The sequence below is a fragment of the Epinephelus lanceolatus genome, chromosome 17 (genome assembly GCF_041903045.1).
Source record: "Epinephelus lanceolatus isolate andai-2023 chromosome 17, ASM4190304v1, whole genome shotgun sequence".
NCBI classification, from domain to species: Eukaryota; Metazoa; Chordata; class Actinopteri; order Perciformes; family Serranidae; genus Epinephelus; species Epinephelus lanceolatus.
Window position 1 is genome coordinate 43,828,121 of NC_135750.1, and position 21,841 is coordinate 43,849,961.

Genomic DNA, 21,841 nt, shown 5'->3' on the forward strand with positions numbered 1-21,841 from the left:
AACTGAGCAAATGCTCATTGGTGGACATATTCAGAAGAATTGAGCCATTGTTTGTTTATGTGATTTTTTGGTGTACGTACGTTTCCTCATTTGTATACACAAACATTTAGTGTGGATTCTCTGCATAGTTTTATAAATGAGGCCCCTGGTCTGTCTGTGCAACATGTCATAATGTCGCAAAGAGCATAAAATGCCCTTAAATTGGGATGATTATTTCCTAGTTAAAACATAGATTATTAATGTTTCATAACTGCAATCTCAAAGATGGAGAAAGATGGAAGAAAGAGAGGACAGAGGAGGAAGATGATTGTCAAGGGTAGGACTGCTCAGATCAACTGAAGAAATGTAGAGCTTATTTAAGTAATGTCATTCACTTTATTTTTATTATTATCATAATTATGCAGTTCTGAGCTTAATTGTTTTGGTTTCTCTGTATGTACTTGGGTTGTTACCAACATCTGGTGGAAAGTTCATGACAATAGCACCTTTAGAAACATGTTTACTGAGAAAAATGGTGGTGTGTTCAATACTTATTTTACCTGCTGTATATGGTGGCTGACAGTGTTGGGGGTTGTTACTCAAAAAAGTAATGTATTACACATTACTTAGGAAAAAAGTAATCCCTTACTTTACTTGATTACTCCCTGGAGAAAGTAATTAGTTACAATACTCGTTACATTACTAGTTATTAAAATTGCCTGAAATGCATTGTCATGTAATTTGCCAGTTAACGATATAGCATTAAACCTTACATATGTGTAACAATCCTAAGGTAGGTATAGTTAACTAGATGGATATACCCAGAGTCGGCTTGACGAGGGGCACCAGGGGGCAGTGAACCCCCGCTTCATTCACTGTGCCCCCTCACTTGAATAAAAGCATATGTTGTCTTCCATCAGTGTAATTGTAGCGATGACTGAAACCCAAAATGCTATTAGGCTGTTGCATTTCTCTCCTTAAGTATTTACAGGGTTGCAGGGTTGTTACCGTGTGTAAAGGTGTTATGATTATATTACTTGCCCACTGCCCCATAGTCATTTAGTTCATTTTTGCATATCAGCACCACGTTCATCAAATAAAAAAAACTTGAATTTGTAAAATACTAAGCGTGTTATCAATACTTAGTAGGACAACGGACGTTACAATTCTAATCTGAAAGTGTGTGCTCCATTGCAGCACAGAGTAGAGGAGTGAGATATTTGTCCTCGCTCCTGCTATCTGCTGTAAACACATGAAGCTGCTCCCATGTCTCCTGGGTCCCAGCAGTTTGTGGCAGAAACTCTCCCATCCTCTGGCTCGTCCCCGCATCTGTGTTCCCCGCTGACTGGCTGGACACGGAGGATGACCCGTTGGCAACAGCCTGAAGCCCGTCGTCACTAACTCTTAAGTAAGGGGAAGATCTAATGATGAATTTATGTAACGCAAGTAACAACTTAAGTGTTTGATTAGTAAGTGTAATGTGATTACTGCATTTAGGGACAGTAGTGCCTTACACTACTCGTTACTGAAAAAAGCCATTTGTGGCGGTTACCAGCACTGGTGGCTGATGACTCTGAGACTGATTGCCAAATGATCACAAGCTGGAGATTTCTTACCTTTTTATTTCCATCTATGAACACTGACAAGGCTAAACAAGGCCTAGCTTTCCCACAACCTCACAGGTTGGTTTGCATAGTATGAGTGCTGAAAAGGTCACAAAGGAGCATCAGTCCTTCTCTTTTTCATTTCTTTGCCTTTACATGTGATCAGTTTCAGTGAAATCAAATGAGATGAAAAGTTCAAGGACTTAGAGAACACAAGGCACTTACCAGAAAAAAAGTTGTGTTTTATTACATATTTTCCCCTGTTGCCACAGTATCAAGCAGCTGTGGCTTTTACATATCAAAATTGCAACCTCTCTTCCTCAGCGCTGTGATTATACAGTAGAGCAGTCACGGGCTACACTTATTCAAAGAGGCCCCACATATTGCATCTTCCCACAGGATGAATGCATTTATTTTGGTAAACTCCCAAAGTGTTTTTTCTTGAGCCTCAACTATACTTTGTGTTTTTCGTGATGGAACATGGTAAACATTAAAACATCAGCAGGTTAGTGATGTCTTGTGAGTATGTTAGTTGACATTAGCATTTAAATTTATCAAGGTTGCATAAGAATCCAGAGTATTTCATGAGCTACAGCCTTGAAACTTTAATCACATTTAGGTTCAACTGTGGACTGACTATTTTTTTATCTTTCTCTCTGTTATCTGTTAGTACAGGTCAAATGAATGAATGAATGAATGAATGAATGAATGAATCTATCTATCTATCTATCTATCTATCTATCTGTACATCTGTCTGTCTGCCTGTACATCTGCCTGTCGTCTGTTTGTCAAGATAATATTTATTTGGCCTTTGTGAAACTTCAGGGCAAACAGATGATGTATGATAGATAAGTTGTTATTGAACTGTATTCTACTTCTCTCCTGTACTCTGCACTTTTTACACTTTTTTGAAAAAAAAAAAAGAAGTATTTTATTCATTTTATTCTAGTGTGCATGTTTCTCTGTGCCCATCAACTGTGGCTGACACAACATTACAGACATAAAGGAAACACCTAGAATATGACCTGTGTTGCAGTACAGTAAGCATTCTCTATGGCACAGTTTTTTAGTGCATTCTGTATTCACTAAAGAACCAATAAAGGATGTCACCCAAAATTGAGAAATACTCAGAGACATTTCTTTTTATATTACTCAATCAGATTTTTCCATGGCATCCTTGTTGGCTGGATTGCTACAGCCATAAAGGTTTTGATCTTGTCTTGCTGTCATACTTCTTTCTCAAACTTAGAAAAGCTTTTACTGGTCAAAGGTCAAGGTCACTGTGACCTTGCATTCGTCTCATGCTTGTGAATGTGATATCTCAAGAAAGCCATGAGGAAATTTCTTCAAATTTGGCACAAACATTCCCCTGGACTCAGCAAAGAACTGATTACATTTTGGTGGTTTAATGTCAAAGGTCAAAGTTAGTATGACCTAACACAATGTGTTTTTGGCCATAACTCAAAAATTGCAACCTATAGTTGATCCGGCTACATTGTCAGAGTTCTGAGAATAGACAAATGTTATCCATTTTGGAAAAGTCATGGTATATTTAGGTAAAATGAGAAACACTGTAGTCAGATTATGATGAGACTGTTTTTCTGGTGATGTAAGTATGGAATCAGTACACAAATACAAAAAGATAACAAAGCCAATATTTGTTTGTGACTGTGATACAGTATAATGTTCAGCCTGCAAAAGAACTGTTTCTTCAGTAGGGCTTACCGTTCTTTATGCCCCTCCATTTTTCCCCAACACAGTTGAAGTCACCTGAGGCCCCTTTTATGCTCTGACACATGCTTAGACTAAATAGTAATTAGGATGTGGCATTTTGTAAGGCTGGTGTTTTCCAGTGGAAGAAAGTGTGCTAAATTGTGTGCTAATTTGTCCTTAGGGTTTTGCAAAAATGTGATTTAGAGTTTGTATTTGAGTGAAAACACTTTTCATCAGTTCAGCAGTCTGAAGTCCTTTTTGGACAGAACAGAGTGAAGAGTGTGAGAGTTGAACTTGCGACCGCTGCTGCGAGGCATCACCTCTATACATGGGGCACCAGCACTATCCACTAAGCTACCGACGCCCCCAGTCTGAAGTCTTGATGTTGATCCTTGACCTACAAGTTCTCTTAACTGTATGCATAGATTCATTTTTGTGTGTATGCATTGGAGAAAAGCTGTCATGAGGTTACCAGGTTTGGTACCATCATGCTTGTCTGTCATCTCTGGAATTCCTATGCTACAGCTGAAAACACTCACTGCAAAAACTCAAAATCTTGCTAAGTATAATTTTCTAATTTCTAGTCAAAATATCTTATCACACTTAATACAAGACATAATCACCTAAAGAGTAACATTTAAGTGAGATATAGGAGCTTGTTTTTAGATGGTGCATCTTGAATATCCTGTTAAGTGAAATAGTCTTGAAAACATCTTGTTTTGAGTCATATCTCAGATGAAACTAGGTTTTTGACATGTCATAAGGTTTTTAAGCTGCTGTATTATTTGTAAAAGATGAATCGTCTTGTTTCAAGAAATACACTTGAATTGGGACAACAAATCTGCTTTATTGAAAATTGCTATTTTTCTTACAGATCCATCAAACCATGTCCATGTGATATGTAAAAAAGAGAAGCAAAAGCTGGAATTAAATTTCTTTCTCTATTCTGTTAAACTTTGGACAGACTGCAACACATTATTCCAAAAATAAGAAGTAAAAATACATACTCAATTGTTTGTTAGTGCTTAAAAAAGCCCAAATAGCCCAAATACCCACACTCAATACAGACTTAAGAATGATGTTTGATGATGTCTGTGAGATCATACTTCAGTGGAATGTACTTGCTATTATTGAAATTTACATAGTAGTATGGTGTATAATCAACAAGCTTTTGAACATCCACAAAAATATTGGCTTGAGCTAGGTAGTGAACTTCTACTTTGTAAGCTAAATAATGATCATTCCACCCAACTGTAGAGAGAGGTTGGCATTCAAAACAATACACTGACGAATTTAAAACATAGATGTTTTTCACAAGTGCAAACTCTGGAGTATCACTGATGACATTAGAAATAACCAAAGATTTTCTACATGTATGCTTATTTCCATGTTGCATAATCCACTGTACCGAAACTATATGTTCAACATGCTCTATTCCTAAGAAGTCTTTAATCTTTCCATCCACATAGTGAACATTTTTCACCTCAGAGGCTGGGCCCATGTCAACTTCACTTGAACAAATTGGATGCTTCTTGTGCACATTCTGACTGCATTCATAAAGTTGGTTGTGCTTCACAAGAGACTTGCAGATATTTTTAAAACTACTTTGCTTAAAAAAGCAATGCTTTGACTCAAAGCACATACACATATGTCTCACTGTAGGACCAAGTGCCTTAATCTGTGAAGGAAGATGCAGCAAGTAATGCTGTTTAGGTATAATATTTGCATCTGAAAACAGTTGTTTGAAATGTTTTAAATGTTGCTCTATTAAAAGCTTCAGCCTTGAAAGAGTTGAGAGAGCAATAATGGGTGAAAACAGAATTTTGACTATCTCTAACAACTTAAGTATCATTTGTGTGTAATCATTTTCTGCAATTTTGTCAATGAGAAATGGCAGGATCTTTAACAAAACCAGCATCTGCCCAGCTGACTGCTTCCATTTATTGTCATTTGATGACAGTGTAGTCACAGATATGGGGCAAGGCTTATCTCTTGCATCCACAGGAGAATAAGGGAAACAAATAATTGCACTGTTGAATGTGTCTAAGCCCCGAAAGCACAAGATGCTTTAAAACACATTTGATTTCATATGGGGCAACACCTTCAAGAATGACATGCATGATGTCTTGTGGGGTTTGATTGATTATATCAAAGTGAGGAAATTCTGTTAATTTGCTTCACCTGTTTATACCATATGTAATTTTTAGATTGTCTTTCAGAAAGTCAGTGTTCACCTTTTCAATGTCATTACATTGCCTGTTATGACTTGCCATTGTCCTTTTAACAAACAAATCTTCATTAAATTGCTTCTGCATGTCTTCAAAGTTGCATTTGCAGTGCCTGCATTTACTGTAGGCAAACCCCACTCCTATCTTAAAACCAGCCACTTCATGCTGAGCTAGAGTGTCTCCGCACACAGACGTGAGTGCCCCATAAATTGTCCTCTCACCATCTGCAGTGACAACCTGGACACCATCACACAGCTCCATGAAGTCACGGTTAATCCTCTCAAATATCTCATCAATACCACAATGGGAAAGATCTTTTGATTTTACCATGGCAAGCAGACGAATGGCAGCAAGTCTTGATCTGTATTTAGGGCTGATGTTACCTAAGGTGTAATAAATCAATAGCAATTTGTTTTTGTTTGCCCGGGATCCAAGAGGATTGCATAGCTCAATTTCATCTGTATATAAAATTAACTGCAATGCTTTGGGAACTTTCATAAACAGTGGGTGCGACTTAAAAATGTCTCCATCAATGAAATCATGAAAAAATCCATCCTTGCATGGCTGTGGCCTCTCGTCAATCATTCCAATAATGCTTGGATGTGATAACAGCTGCTCCAAGTTTTTCACCAACGGTATATAATGAAAACAATGATCCTTAATGGTAAGAACTCTGGAGTCTCCATGTTTCACGTAACATACTGTTTGTTTTGCGACAACAATCTCTGGTTCAGCGGGTTCTAATAGTTCTTTGATGGTCTTATCCTGCAAATGGGTGGAAGCAATTTGACTGAAAGGGTCAACAAACTGGTCAAATATCCCCATTGCATCACTCTTTAGTTGATCCAGGTCCCCAGAATGTCTCTCAATCATGTCGGTCATTTGCTGTTTGAGGTGCTCCAATAATGCGGCCTGATACTGCTGGACTCCACTCACCATTTGGTTAACAGCTCTCTGGGGAGGGGAAAAAAAACAAACAAACCAAAAAAAATACTACATTATAAAATTCATATAAAAATGCAGTCAACACGCAAACTCACAGAAACACTTTACCCTTCAGTTACATAGTTAGTGATATTTATTTAGTGATAGTTAGTATATTTATTTATTTCGTTTTTATTTTGTACCAACACAGAATATAATTTCAACTTTAGAATTACAACAATATTTACCAAGTAGAACAAGACGTGCTTTCCGGCCACCAGATGGCGCTATTTTCACGGTCTTAATTTCTGCTGAGGCTGTCAGACCATAGACTTTATTTATTATTTTATCAACTTTGCTTCAACCGATCACCACCAAAATTTTATCATCTGTTCCTTGTCCCATTATCCACCTTTCCTGGAAATCAAAATTCGTTCATAATTTTTTGAGTTATTTTGCAGACAAACAAACAGACCAACGCCAGCGAAAACATAACCTCCTTGGTGGAGGTAATGAAATAATACTGCCTTCTGCAGCTTTAAGACCTTGTCTACAGTTGATCATATAACGCGTTTTGAGCAATAGGATCACAAGTGGACAGTGCTAAATAAAAGTGTAAGTGTTGTATGTATTATGTTGTCAATATTCTTAGCTCATGCTCAGTAAATATAGTGGATGGGCAGATTTTGTAAGCAAACTATGTGTCCATTTGCATATATAGCAGGGAAGTGAGAGCTGATCACAAGTGGTCACTGAAGAAGCATGTGGAGACACATTCTAATGTCACGTGTTTCTCTGACATGCCTTAAGCTGTCCACCTGTGATCGGATCAGCCAAGATGCCAGGTCTGAACAGTGCCTAAGTCATTCTACAGTTTAAGCTTATTGCTTTCAAGCTTGCTACTAAAAATGAAATACAAGTAATTGGAAAATAAATTACCTGTGTCAGTCGATGGGTTTCTCTGGCTTGAAGAAGAAAGGCAGTTGCATGTTTAGGTAGGTCAACATTCATGCGACCTTTTCCATCTTCTTGAAATTCACTCTGAAACAGGTTAACCACAAACATATCTATTAAAACAGGAAAAATATTGGCATTGGTGGGTAGCACCACCAGACAATCTGACAGTAACTACCCAGGTAATCTAGCTAGCTAGATTTCTTCCTATAAAAAGGTATAAGATGGGTATATTTTTACTGATTGATGTCTTTATTTTGAGTATGTAAAATAACAACAAATAATAAAAAAAAAACTGTAAAAAAAACAATGACTTTGACAGCATCAGAAAAAATCTGTACTTAATGAGTGTTAAGATTGACACACATACTAAATAGTATCCCTTCACTTGCTCTCTTGCCAATAAATTAACATTACTACAGGCCTCTGAACTGAACTTGTATTCCAATAAGCTAATAAAGGAGGAAACTGGTTCGATTACTCGTTAGTAGTGGAATTACACTAACGCATTACTTTCAACACTGCTATTACTTTCGCTTGAAATTACAACAAGAGTCTGTCATTGATAAAAACAAACATGTTTCGTGGACGTGCTCGGATCAGACACAGCCCGTTTTGGGCTTGTGTCACGACTTGTGTACGACTTACCGTTGGGATGGCGATGCTTGAGCCCTCCGCTTCAGGCACAGGGGTTGCATTACTTTGGTCGTCTGCTCCGGGTAAACTGTGGCGAGTCGGTCCTTCTGCCTCCACCGCTTCAACTTGGAGGAGATGATGCGCATGTGTCCGCTTTATGTGATAGTAGAAGGAGTTATACACCCTGTACTCAGCTATCAATTCCACACACACTAACTAGCTAAGTTAGCTAAGTCAGTCAGCTAACAGCATGGAAAAATTGGATGATGTCGTCGTGTCGACTTTAAGAGGTAATGTATGGAAATATTATTCTTTAACATATTATATGAACATACGAATGCAGAGGCGTGTAAATTAAATTAGTTTACACATAACTGAAGTAGTGTTGCACTGTATACTGGTACCAATGGTAGACCGCGGTACTAAAACACCATGGTACATATGATACCATAATGTTGGAGTACCATAGTACTACGGTACCTCACAGTACCACTACTGTGTTCAAAGTTCAAAGTCCAATTGCAAGAGGGTGACTCAATATGCTGCTGCAGTGGTTTGTTTTCCAGTGACATTTCAGGTATTAGCTGAGCTATTGAGTATCTTTAAGCAGTGAAAGTTATTATTTATTTATTTTTACTTGTAGGCTAAATTTGTTTATATATGCTACAGTGATTTATTTTCCACAGAGCTCTACTGTGGGAGCATTTTACTGGCATTTGCGACTAAAAATAAAATCATTCAGGAACATGCTGTGCGTACAGATTTCAACCAGCAGCAGAAACGAAAGGCGAATCCTGCCGGTTGTGGGTTGAACGGGGGTCACAGACACAGACAGGAATACGGCGTAGGCACATTTCTATACTAAACTGGTTAGCAATAGCTAATGAAGTATCAACTTCTAATAGTATCATGCAGTTTAATTTCTAGGACACTGTTTCATCTTGCTATGTTTGTCTTCCAATGTGTTCATAGCTGCAAACATCACTGAGGCAATGATGATCACCCTGTCTCGTGAAGACTTGCGGGATCTTTTCCCAGGCCCGGAGAAGTGAACCGAGAACTGAAGAAAAGCAGTCTGGCATGCCTGTCATGGTGTATCGGAGGAGGTCAGTTTCTTAGTGATGTGGCCTAAACTAACCACCTATTTAAGTTGGTAGCAGCACATTGAGTTAACAGCACAGTGTTTTTGGAACAGCCATGGTATATGGGGTGCCATTTGTAATGTGTCTCACACTGAAAATAACATTTTGCCACATTTAGCTTCAAACAATGTTTACAGCAATATTTGTTAACTTAGAAATATATTAAATAGTTAAATCTAAATATTAAATGTGGCACCTAAATGTTACATGTTAAATCTAAATGTTAAATCTAAATGCTAAATCTAAATGCTAAATATTAAATCTAAATGCTAAATCTAAATCTAAATCTAAATGTTAAATTTAAATATTAAATCTAAATCTAAATCTAAATGTTAAATCTAAATATTAAATCTAAATCTAAATCTAAATCTAAATGTTAAATCTAAATGCTAAATATAAATCTAAATGTTAAATGTTAAATCTAAATGTTCTGGGTGAAACTAAATATTTAGCTAATATGCAAATTCACACTGCCGGTCACAGGAAGTACCAAAATAAAAGCTCGAGATGGTCAGACTGTGTTTATAGAATCAAATAATGAATTAAAACCAACTTATCGGGGGAAATGAACACTTGAACATACATTAGCATGATAATACCTACCTAAAATAACAAGAAACATGTTTGGAGAAATTTTATTTGACGTGTACTTTGAGTTGTTAGTGTCCCTTCGGAGGGACTAACAACCTAAGCTAAGCTAACAACCGTTAGCTCTTAGCACTGTTAGCAGTGTCTGTAATGACTCATTAACTCTTAAACGGTCAGTGAAAAAAATATTTTTTTCCAGCGGATGTCTTAGTTAGAACATGATTGAGCTAGCAAAGCAGTTTTGTGTTGCGATGTGTGGTATTTATTCAGTTTTGGGAAATCACAATGTCTAGAAAGCATCAGTGGCTGCAGCAGCAGCAAAGCTATCAGGACGTCATCTGTTAGCCTCCCATTGTCGGATACGACATGAAACTACTCCAGTTAGCTCAATCATGTTGTAACTAAGACATCCGCTGGAAAAAAATATTTTGTTTCACGGACCGTTTAGAGTTAATGAGTCATTACAGACACCGCTAACGGGGTTAACAGCTAACGGTTAGCCCCGCTAATCTACGATAACCATGTTATTAATTTCAGAACGTGATAGTAATGTTTGTTCAATCATAGTGTTTATAGACTTTACAAACACCAGATTAGTCTAAACGGTGATATAGTGACGTGAAAAATGAGATATGCATATATATATGTAGCTAAACTCCGCTGGTTTTCTACCCGGAAGTATTTGTAAACAACAAGGTGATTCCCTCTGAAGGGACACTAACAACTCAAAGTACACATCAAATAAAATTTCTCCAAACACGTTTCTTGTTATTTTAGGTAGTTATTATCACGCTAATGTATGTTCAAGTGTCCATTTCCCCCAATAAGTTTTAATTCATTATTTGATTCTATAAACACAGTCTGACCATCTCAAGCTTTTATTTTGGTAAACCAGCAGTGTGAATTTGCATATTAGCTAAATATTTAGTTTCACCCAGAACATTTAGATTTAACATTTAACATTTAGATTTATATTTAGCATTTAGATTTAACATTTAGATTTAGATTTAGATTTAATATTTAGATTTAACATTTATATTTATATTTATATTTAGCATTTAGATTTAACATTTATATTTATATTTAGATTTAGCATTTAGATTTAACATTTAGATTTATATTTATATTTAGCATTTAGATTTAATATTTAGATTTAACATTTAGATTTAGATTTAATATTTAGATTTAACATTTAACATTTAGGTGCCACACTTAATATTTAGATTTAACTATTTAATATATTTCTAAGTTAACAAATATTGCTGTAAATGTGGTAAAAGGTGACATTAAAAAATTCACAACACTTTTTTAAACATTGTTTGAAGCTAAATGTGGCAAAATGTTGATGTTATTTTCAGCGTGAGCCACTTTACAAATGGCACCTCATAATGGTAGTCTTCATGTGTGTTCAGTTAAGTTTAGATTAATTGATAGGTGTTCAGTAATTTGATGAAGCGATTTAACCTCTAAAATGGAACAGATTGCTTATTTATACTTGTGCAGAACTGTCAGTGCTACATTGCAGTTTTTGTTATCACAGAAAACAAAGAAATTTTGCTTTTGTGGTAGCTCATTATCTTTTATCTTACAGGAATCTGGCCAAGAACACTCAAAATGGTCAGGCAGTTCCTCCTTTAATGAGTCACCCATGCGGCAGACATCCACTCCTGTGACAACCCAGTATCATGGCGAAGCGTGTAATACACCCGCCGGTCCATAGGCAATCCCATGTCAGGGTCACGGTTTATTTCGCCTAGGCATGTAAAAGACACGCCTCCTTGAAGTTGCAGTACCAGCAGGGGGCGATCATTTTTTCGATGCCTACGGACCCACTTTTTTCACGGACCCACGAAAAATATACAGATCATTCCCAGCCCCCTCTGCGCCAGGTAAGATGATGATACATGCCTGATTTCTTTATTTTTTATTCGTTAATGGCTTTTGTCTAAGATGTTTGAGGTTGACTGTGAGTTTTATCATGTTAATTACATTTCATTAGGCGGTAGAGCCGAAGGTCGTCAGGAGAAGTAGCCTAATGTTACCGTGTCTGGAGAGGTAATCCTGTCCAGCTAGCTCTTTTAGCATTTATGCTAGCTTTACAGCTACCATCAGCTGAAAGAGTCGTCTCTTTTATAGCTTTATGTTAATGTTTGTTAAAGTAGAGGAAGTATAAGCAACGCCTGGGTTACTGTTAAGTCTGAACATATTACAGGACGCTGCGTGGACGTGACGCGATCCAACCCACCAGAGTCCTGTCATGTTTTTATCAATTTAAGTCCGGTCGGCCAAGGTCCATTTAAAAAGTCCTAATGCGGTTTTAAACTTCCTGTAACGTTATATGCACGTGTGTGGACTGTGGAACTCGTTTTGAAGTTACTGTTAAGTTGCTGATAAATGAATTAATGGTATAGCAGGTTAATAAACAGTTGCTCCAAGTAGAGAAATGTCACTGTCTTGTTGATGATGTGACGTGAAGATGAGCTTGTCTGTGTGTACTGTCTACTCTATTCTGTGGTGCAGGCTCTCCATTATTCTCCTATTTTATACATTTCCTGCAACAAGTTAATAACAGTCACAAGCTTTCTGTAAAAAGAGGATTGCCCTGCTGTTTAGATGGTGAATTGAATTAATTTCAATGAATTCAGCTCAGTTTAGTAGATCTATATTGTCCTCAAATAGCTCCTGTCCTTTATTTTGCTAACATCCATGCAGTGACCATGTTGAATATGATTACATAGACTCTGAAGCAATTTTTTACATTGTGCAGTATCACAGTCATCTTATTTATTTTGTTACAGTTCTGCATTTATAATATGAGAAATCCTATAAGTCTTGCTATAAGATAAGTAACCATTTTCTTTTTTTCTTCTGTCTAACAGTTCTTGTTATCCCTATATCCTCCACCTGTACCTTCTTATTAAAACAAACCAATGGCTCTTTTAAGAGCCACTCCTATACTGCTCTCGCTCTCTCTCTCTCTCTCTCTCTCTCTCTCTCTCTCTCTCTCTCTCTCTCACGCACACACACACACACACACACACACACATGAACACCATCTCTCTCTCATCAGCAAGACAAAGGCAAAGCAGAGGATGCTATTTTCCTTGCAGACATGCTTCTGGCTCAAGAAAAAGTGAGTATCTTCAGTAATCTTGCAGTATTGGTGATGATACTAAAGTGTGTGAATTGGAGAGTGAAATTGTACGAAACTTCTCATGAGTTGAATGTATTTAAGTGTTATCATACAATGTTCACTTTCTGTCATGCAAGGCAAAGAAAGCCAAGGACAAAGCAGCATCCACTATACCTGCTAAGGGCACTAAATTTCAAGTCCGATGGGTGGAGAGAGATGCAGAAGGACGTCCATTAGTGAAAAGAACTAGGAGTGGAGAGACAAGGACACGTGCTTCAGCTACAGGTGGTTTATGTCTTGCAAAATTACTTGTTATTACCCCCCTCAAATGGGCAATATCGAGTAACTGTCTCCCTGGTATTCAAAATTCAGCTAACATAGCCCTATGTCATTTAATTGTGTTTGAAACCTTAAACCTTCAGTAGAAACCTTTCATTTGTCTATGTTTTCTCTTACTATTATGTTTTTTGATCTTCAAGTGCTGAGAAAAAAACACATTAAAAAACTGTTTGTGAGTCATGGACCTAATTATCAGTCAGACCTGGAAATTACCCATGCCTTCATTTTCAGTGACTAATGTGAAGCTTGGTTGACCTGATACACAACTCTAAAGGTTAGGTGTGCCCTAATCGGAAGACGCTAGCTTTGTATTTTCTACAATAGAGCAAAATGAAGGGAATTTTACCATGAAAATTTGTGATTATCATGACAGTAATTAATGATTAGTTGGAAAGATAATTTCTGCGTCACAATTTTCATTTTTACTCAAAAAAAAGAAAAGAATTAAAACCATGATGATGCGACATTTATTGAGGTCTGTACCATACAAACGTGTTTTCTTTCCTCTGGAGAACAAGATTTGCTTGTCAGGCCATCTCTGCAGTACTACAGTACTTCATTATAATGATGTTTTCTCATACTTTTTTCCAAATATTGACACCTCTGCGATTTAGATATTGCATTTGGCCGTATGTGCTGTCAATATTTCAAGTAAATGTGCAGCCCAAATACAGTGTTAAGTTACCATACAAACATTGAATTTTATGCCTGTAACAGATGTATTTTTTTTTATCTCTTTCTTGTCTATGTATCTTTTCAGTTTCTGTGGCTCCCAGTGAGGAGTATGAGGAGGTTCCTACAGTGAGCCAAGACAACAGCTCTCAACACTTATTTGGTAAGATTACACCTTACTGTAATTAATTAAGTTAGCACAAAGCATGACATGGCCCTGCGATAGTCTGGCGACCTGTCCAGGGTGTACCCTGCCTCTCGTCCAATGTCAGCTGGGCTAGGCTCCAGCCCCCCCGCGACCCTCAAGAGGATGAAGCGGTTAGAAGAAGAAGAAGATGGAAAGCATGACATGAATGTTCATTTTATTTTATCTGTCTTTCAGACACTGAGATGCAGATGTTAAAGGACATTCTGACCTCATCAGAACAGCCATCGGAACAGCCTTCAACATCTTCATCGTGGAGCAGCCCAGGATGAGTGGCGGAAAGCAAGGGCCCATCACATTGACTGTTTGCTGTTCTGCAACGAAGTTCCTGACAAGAAGTGCAGCCATTGCACATCCCCTGCCATCATTCGCTGACTGCAGAGACTGCATGCCAGATGAGTGGCTGTGTATGGAGTGTGACATGCAAATACACACAAAGCTCACACTTCATAACAGGGACTCATGCATTGAGGGGATTTACAAGCCCATCAAGCCAACAGTGTGCTGTGCCAAAAAGGATGGCATGTATTCACTTGTCAGTCAAGGTAATTTGTTAATCTTTTTTGGTAAAGTTGTTTTTTTGAGTCATGTTATTTTTCTTAAATTCTAATCTTAATTGGATGCATTTTTAAGGCTTCTCCCTAATTATTAATCTTCTCATTTCAGAACATCTATTGCCAACAGTGAGACCCTCCCAGATATGCAAATGTGACCCTGTAAACATCACAGGGTCAGCTGGCAGAGCGGTCATTTTGGTTTGCATTAATGGTATGACCTGTAGCTTTATATTTTAATTTTAATTTTTTGCCCTGGTGCGTGTCTCAAAATAACCAGCAATTTAATGTACTACTTTTTGTTTTTAGGCTGGTATGATTTGCACATGCCAAATCTGCTGTGCAGATTCTGTCTGGCACAGTGGACACCTGACCGGGGAGACCTTATAAAGCGTGGATATTGGGCGGCAACTGTGCATGCTGACACTTTGTTTTCAATTGATGTCTTCAGCACATTCAAAGAGATGAAAACTGTTGCCCCAAGTTTGTCAAGACAAGCATTTTTGCAGATGTTGGAGAGCAGGACTGTTCACTTTGGAAGGGTAAGTTCAGTCTGGATGAAAGCTGCCTGAAGTAGAGATAAGATAATATTAGTGTAGCTATTTCATTTTACTTTTTACTAATCAACAGGATGGGAAAATACATGGAGATGTCTTCCAACGAAGCTTCGTTGAATATACAGTACATTCTGCCAGTACCAATGTGACAGAATGGCCAACGTGGAACAGTTCACCTGCCCAGCATGTACATCAAACACGCTTGCCCTCTGTGCAGATGGCAACAGAAAACAATACCGATTTCGGCAGTCAAAAGGGTTAGTTGATTTACTTTGTAGTACATTTTGTAAAATAAACTGAAAAAATAATGTCTCAGGTTGATGAACATCATCTTTTTTCTTATCCCATTAAGGTCAGAGGAGCCATATTTTGATGGCACCTTTATCTCCAGAGACGCAGATGTCCACCATTTTGTTGAGGACGTCAGAGGCAAAATTAAAAGTGTTAGTAATGTTTGCAACTTTGCTTTAAATACGTTATGTGACCAAAAATGACAATTGAGACAATTGAAAATTATGATTTTTCCATTATTTAATAGTTTTTGTATCTGTCAAGACCATTTGGTGTCAGCTTATATAACACAAACTAGTATTATGTACTAGTATGAAAGTAAACTTTTAGTGTCTCAAATCACAAAGATGCCAGTTGATGTCACTCCATGTTCCTGATGGATAAAATAACTAATTTTGAGAAAATCACAGCTTTCAGTTTTAACCAGAATATTTTTTCATGCAGACTGCAGGGAGAGGAACCTGCGGAGCAAGTCAGTGGTCTGCTGCTCGGGAGACTGCAAGAAGAGCGAGCAAACTTGATGAAGAGGGGCTTGAGGTGGTTGTTTGCAGGCATGGAGTGTTGCTCAACACTCTCAATATGTACAGGGGAGAAATATTTGCCTATCCCCTGCCCTTTTGTGGAGCTTCAGGCAACCACAAAAGGGCAGTTCTACTGCACAGATATTGCCTGCAAATACTGGCCCTACCTGGAGAAGCTGGCAGCATCCATGATGGACCTCAGACCTTTGCTGCAGATGAGGCCATTCCTGTCCATCATGCATGCCAAGGCCCATTCAACCAAGTGTGAGGTACTACATATTCTTCATTATACCATTTTAAATTGTAATTTGATTGTAATCAATTAATTGATTTGATTAGAATTTCATTACTTACTATAGTGTATATGAGGATAAGTTTCTTTGTGATTTGTTAGATCATCTGGAGTGGCAGAAACCAGGAGGGTGCAGGCACAACTGCAGGGGAGGAGGTGGAAATGGTAAACAGCTACCTTTATCGTTGTGCCCTCACCACCAAGTATATGACAAAATCTGGTAAGTGTTTCTTATTTACAGTACAGGCCAAAAGTTTGGACACACCTTCTCATTCAATGCGTTTTCTTTATTTTCATGACTATTTACATTGTAGATTCTCACTGAAGGCATCAAAACTATGAATGAACACATGTGGAGTTATGTACTTAACAAAAAAAGGTGAAATAACTGAAAACATGTTTTATATTCTAGTTTCTTCAAAATAGCCACCCTTTGCTCTGATTACTGCTTTGCACACTCTTGGCATTCTCTCGATGAGCTTCAAGAGGTAGTCACCTGAAATGGTTTTCCTACAGTCTAGAAGGAGTTCCCAGAGGTGTTTAGCACTTGCTGGCCCCTTTGCCTTCACTCTGCGGTCCAGCTCACCCCAAACCATCTCGATTGGGTTCAGGTCCGGTGACTGTGGAGGCCAGGTCATCTGCCGCAGCACTCCATCACTCTCCTTCTTGGTCAAATAGCCCTTACACAGCCTGGAGGTGTGTTTGGGGTCATTGTCCTGTTGAAAAATAAATGATCGTCCAACTAAACGCAAACTGGATGGGATGGCACGTCGCTGCAGGATGCTGTGGTAGCCATGCTGGTTCAGTGTGCCTTCAATTTTGAATAAATCCCCAACAGTGTCACCAGCAAAACACCCCCACACCATCACACCTCCTCCTCCATGCTTCACAGTGGGAACCAGGCATGTGGAATCCATCCGTTCACCTTTTCTGCGTCTCACAAAGACACGACGGTTGGAACCAAAGATCTCAAATTTGGACTCATCAGACCAAAGCACAGATTTCCACTGGTCTAATGTCCATTCCTTGTGTTTCTTGGCCCAAACAAATCTCTTCTGCTTGTTGCCTCTCCTTAGCAGTGGTTTCCTAGCAGCTATTTGACCATGAAGGCCTGATTCGCGCAGTCTCCTCTTAACAGTTGTTCTAGAGATGGGTCTGCTGCTAGAACTCTGTGTGGCATTCATCTGGTCTCTGATCTGAGCTGCTGTTAACTTGCGATTTCTGAGGCTGGTGACTCGGATGAACTTATCCTCAGAAGCAGAGGTGACTCTTGGTCTTCCTTTCCTGGGTCAGTCCTCATGTGTGCCAGTTTCGTTGTAGCGCTTGATGGTTTTTGCGACTCCACTTGGGGACACATTTAAAGTTTTTGCAATTTTCCGGACTGACTGACCTTCATTTCTTAAAGTAATGATGGCCACTTGTTTTTCTTTAGTTAGCTGATTGGTTCTTGCCATAATATGAATTTTAACAGTTGTCCAATAGGGCTGTCGGCTGTGTATTAACCTGACTTCTGCACAACACAACTGATGGTCCCAACCCCATTGATAAAGCAAGAAATTCCACTAATTAACCCTGATAAGGCACACCTGTGAAGTGGAAACCATTTCAGGTGACTACCTCTTGAAGCTCATGGAGAGAATGCCAAGAGTGTGCAAAGCAGTAATCAGAGCAAAGGGTGGCTATTTTGAAGAAACTAGAATATAAAACATGTTTTCAGTTATTTCACCTTTTTTGTTAAGTACATAACTCCACATGTGTTCATTCATAGTTTTGATGCCTTCAGTGAGAATCTACAATGTAAATAGTCATGAAAATAAAGAAAACGCATTGAATGAGAAGGTGTGTCCAAACTTTTGGCCTGTACTGTATATCATATCATATCATATCATATCATATCATTAAAGCTGTCTTTTATGCTTTCTTTTTTTCATTCTAATACTTTATCCAGTATGGGATAAAAGAAAGTTCGCGAAATTTGTAATATTCTCCTAATATTATAGTACATTAATGAAACTCAGTTTTGTCTTTAATTAGAGCTCAATTGTCAAAGCAATGTTGAACTGAAATACCATGACAATTAATGGCACTTTCCTGCTTCATATAATATGTGCTGTTAAAAAGCCAGGAATGACATGCTGACAATCCACGCAATTGGGTGGAACAGACGGAAGTAGGATGGCCTTCATCTTGCCTTGTCCAGAAGATAAATCAAGGTATTGACCAGATACCCTGAGACAGGATCAGGTTTTTGACCACATTTATAAAGAACTAATGAACTTACAACACCCCCCCCCCTTTTTTTTTTTTTTTGCTGTAGACTTTCCAAAAGGCTCAGGCTGAGTCGCAGACACTAGAGGATTTGATCAGTGAAGTTGGGTGGCCTGAGAACATGGTGCAGCAGTGGGTACATGATGTCAAACAGTGGGCTACCGATGGTACAGTATTTTATGAGCATTCTACTAAGTAGTTTAGCTTTGTTGTAGCTTTTTGTGTGCCATATTCTCTTTTTTTTATTCAGTCTTTTTTCTGTTTGGTTGTTTGTTTTAGGAATTATTTCTTGCGAGCTATGAGAATTAAGACAGGGAATGTCATCCTCTTTTGTTTGTTGCAAATTTGTTGAGCGTTTGGCCTTCAGATAAACTTAAACTTGGAACTCTTGATATTTACTACCGAAAAAACATCATTATGTTATTGTTTTTGTTGTTTTTTAAGATTCTGCTGGTTCCCGATGTGATGACCTTCAGCAATCAATCGAACAAATGTTTCTTGGTGTACATAAAAAAAAAGCCAGTCTTATTATCTTATACTCAGACTGGTATGTTGACGCATCTAATGTTTTTCTTATTTATACTTTATATTTACAGTTTGCAGATTATTGGGATAATTTTTAGTTATAAAATGTCCTCTAGATTTTACAGATACAGGCTTATTATGCCTTTTCAGTGATTAGATTTACATTTTGATTTATTAATTGTTAATTCAGTTGTAAGTATTATTCATAACAGTATTACACGCAACTTTCTGATATCTGCATACACAAACTTGTGCATTATGTTTTCTGTGGTTTGTAACTGTATAGACAGCAACAAAATTCGACACTTGCGACAAAGGAAATTGGGAGAAGAGAAGAAAAAACTCCTGGAGACGATCAAGCTCTACAATGAGTAGGTGCCACATGAGGAGCGGATTGATGTGGAGAAGGTGGAGAGCAGACTCTCTGTGGTAGGACCAGGCAGTGGCACAGATCTAATATGGCCATGGGACGTGCACAGCAGTGGTATGGAACAATGTCTCTCTAAACCAATTGTTTGTGTGCCTGTGTGCATTATTAAACAAACTGATGATGTACTGTATATGCTGCTGTATATATACAGTTTCATTTTACGCTATTTCTTCTGTAATGTTTGTACATGTGTGTTTGAGTGTTAACTCACTCAAACACACATATGTACAAACATTACAGAAGAAATAGTGGTGTAATTGTACTAGTTGCATTTTTGATGCTGTCTGGGTCTATACTTTTTTAGTATCACAGTTGATAATAGAATGAGATAATAACAATGTTTATTTTAATTTTATTGGCATGATTTTCTTGTGAATAATATTGCCAACGCATAGACTACATACTATATTTTGGCTTCTGCAGGGACACCTGCTATTAAGAACTTGCAGCTCAAACTCAACTTGTGTTGACAGGATGTTTTTTGTGTGACTTCAGGTTCCAGCAATATCCAGCAAGATTTTTGATACATACATGTCAAAAGTGCGACTTGAAGAGGAAAAGGTCATTGTGATGAGGGAGATGAGACAGCACTGCACCTACCTCAGAAGTCTGGCTGAGAGCATCAGGACAAAGATATCAGAAATATCTTCTGTCAGGGCCAGTGGTAAGAAGCTAACCTTTATCTCCTTGCAGCTTGTTTTGGGGATACTAAGTATTTGTAACCAACCACCACTGCAGATCCTGGTTAAGAACACTACAAATGTTTACAAGTTTTTTCTCATGTGTAACTCCTACACAAACAATTGTATTGATTTTTTTGACCCCATGACCTTTCCTCTAACACAGTGGTCTTTAACTCAACCTTGAATAAAGCATAGGTTCAGACTTTTTGAGGTCTATTCCCCTTCAATGTCCAGTGTCCAATGTCATGCAGTGGAGGTCACATTTTCACCTCAGTCCATCTAGTTCCACTGTACTGGAGGCACAGCTCAACTGCAACCCAGTTCAAGTCCACGGTGCCAAAATTTTTAGTTTATTTCATTACAAAAACCCACCAGACTTTACAGCCAAAGATAATATGATGCTACGGAAGGTTCTCGTTACAAAATGGAGCGGAAACCTTTATTCACTGTTCCTAAATTCCCTCTTTGTTAGGATAATTTGCTCAGTGGAAAGATATCTCCAGGTTAGCGTCGGTTGGTCTTGCTAGTTGATATCCTAACAAGGAGGAAATTAAGCCACAGTGACTCTTCACCACTAAAAGGTGTTGAGAGCTCAAACTCAATTCCAACACACCCAGGCTGTCACTTTGAGACCCTTTGGTGTGGCATTTTAAATTGCTTGTGGCAGAATCTAAATGATCTGTCATTCTTCAGTAAAGAGAGTTTATGACTAGCTGAATAGCACAAACTTATTGGAAATATTTGTAATATCTTTCATATTTATTTCCAGGAAGTTCTAGTGAAGAGGGGCATCGTGGGCTACTGTGTCTTCTTCAGAAAAGGCTTGCATATGTGGAGGAAAAGTTCCAAGTCGTATGCTCAAGTTACAGCCAGGCTTTGGGACCAAATGCTGGTTCTCTGCTGGAGGATGGACCCGAGGAGATACTGGAGGACCATAAAGAATTTGATCATGAACGTTCAGATGACAGTGATTTTGAGGCAGTGTAAATCACTGCTTCTCAGTCTTCGGTCCGTCATACTAAACTCCTCTATCAAGCTACATGAATATGTTTCACCAGTAAGTCTCACATTGTAATGCATTTTTTTTTATCACCTGTGATGTGAAAACATAAGCTTTACACACAGTCAGAGAAAGTAAAAGTGTGTGTCCTCTTTTAGTTCAGTTGTAACAAATTCCAGTTTGCCACGGAGCTTATCTCCCTGGGCTTTTGCAGGGGGTCACCCGCCCCGCATCCTCCATGCTCCTTCATGCCATGAAAAATAAGGATTCAAAACTAGAGTTGATGATTGGTGGATGTGTTCTGTGAGTTTTACTTTGTTTTGTCTAGTTAGAATGAAGCTAGTGATAATGACTAAAAATACAGCTTTGCAAAGGGAGTCTGGTTAGTTAAGAGCAATAAAATAACTGTTTCTGAAAAAAGTATCTTACTCTATTAGGTATATTCCTGCCACAATCATTTCCATTACATTGTTAGACATGTATACAAACAATCTGGGTCTGTCAGTGACAAAGACAAGCACAAGCAAAAAAAAAAAAAAAAAAAAAAAAAAAAGACGGGTGGTGTTAAAACTGGTCAACCAACTATTCATTTCACCCACTCTC

The 21,841-nt window shown here is 38.1% G+C and overlaps 1 pseudogene; it reads left to right on the top strand.

The window, feature by feature from the left end:
• Positions 1–264: 264 nt before the first annotated feature.
• On the top strand, positions 265–18,848 carry LOC144467492 (uncharacterized; annotated as a pseudogene).
• The last annotated feature ends 2,993 nt before the right edge of the window (positions 18,849–21,841 follow it).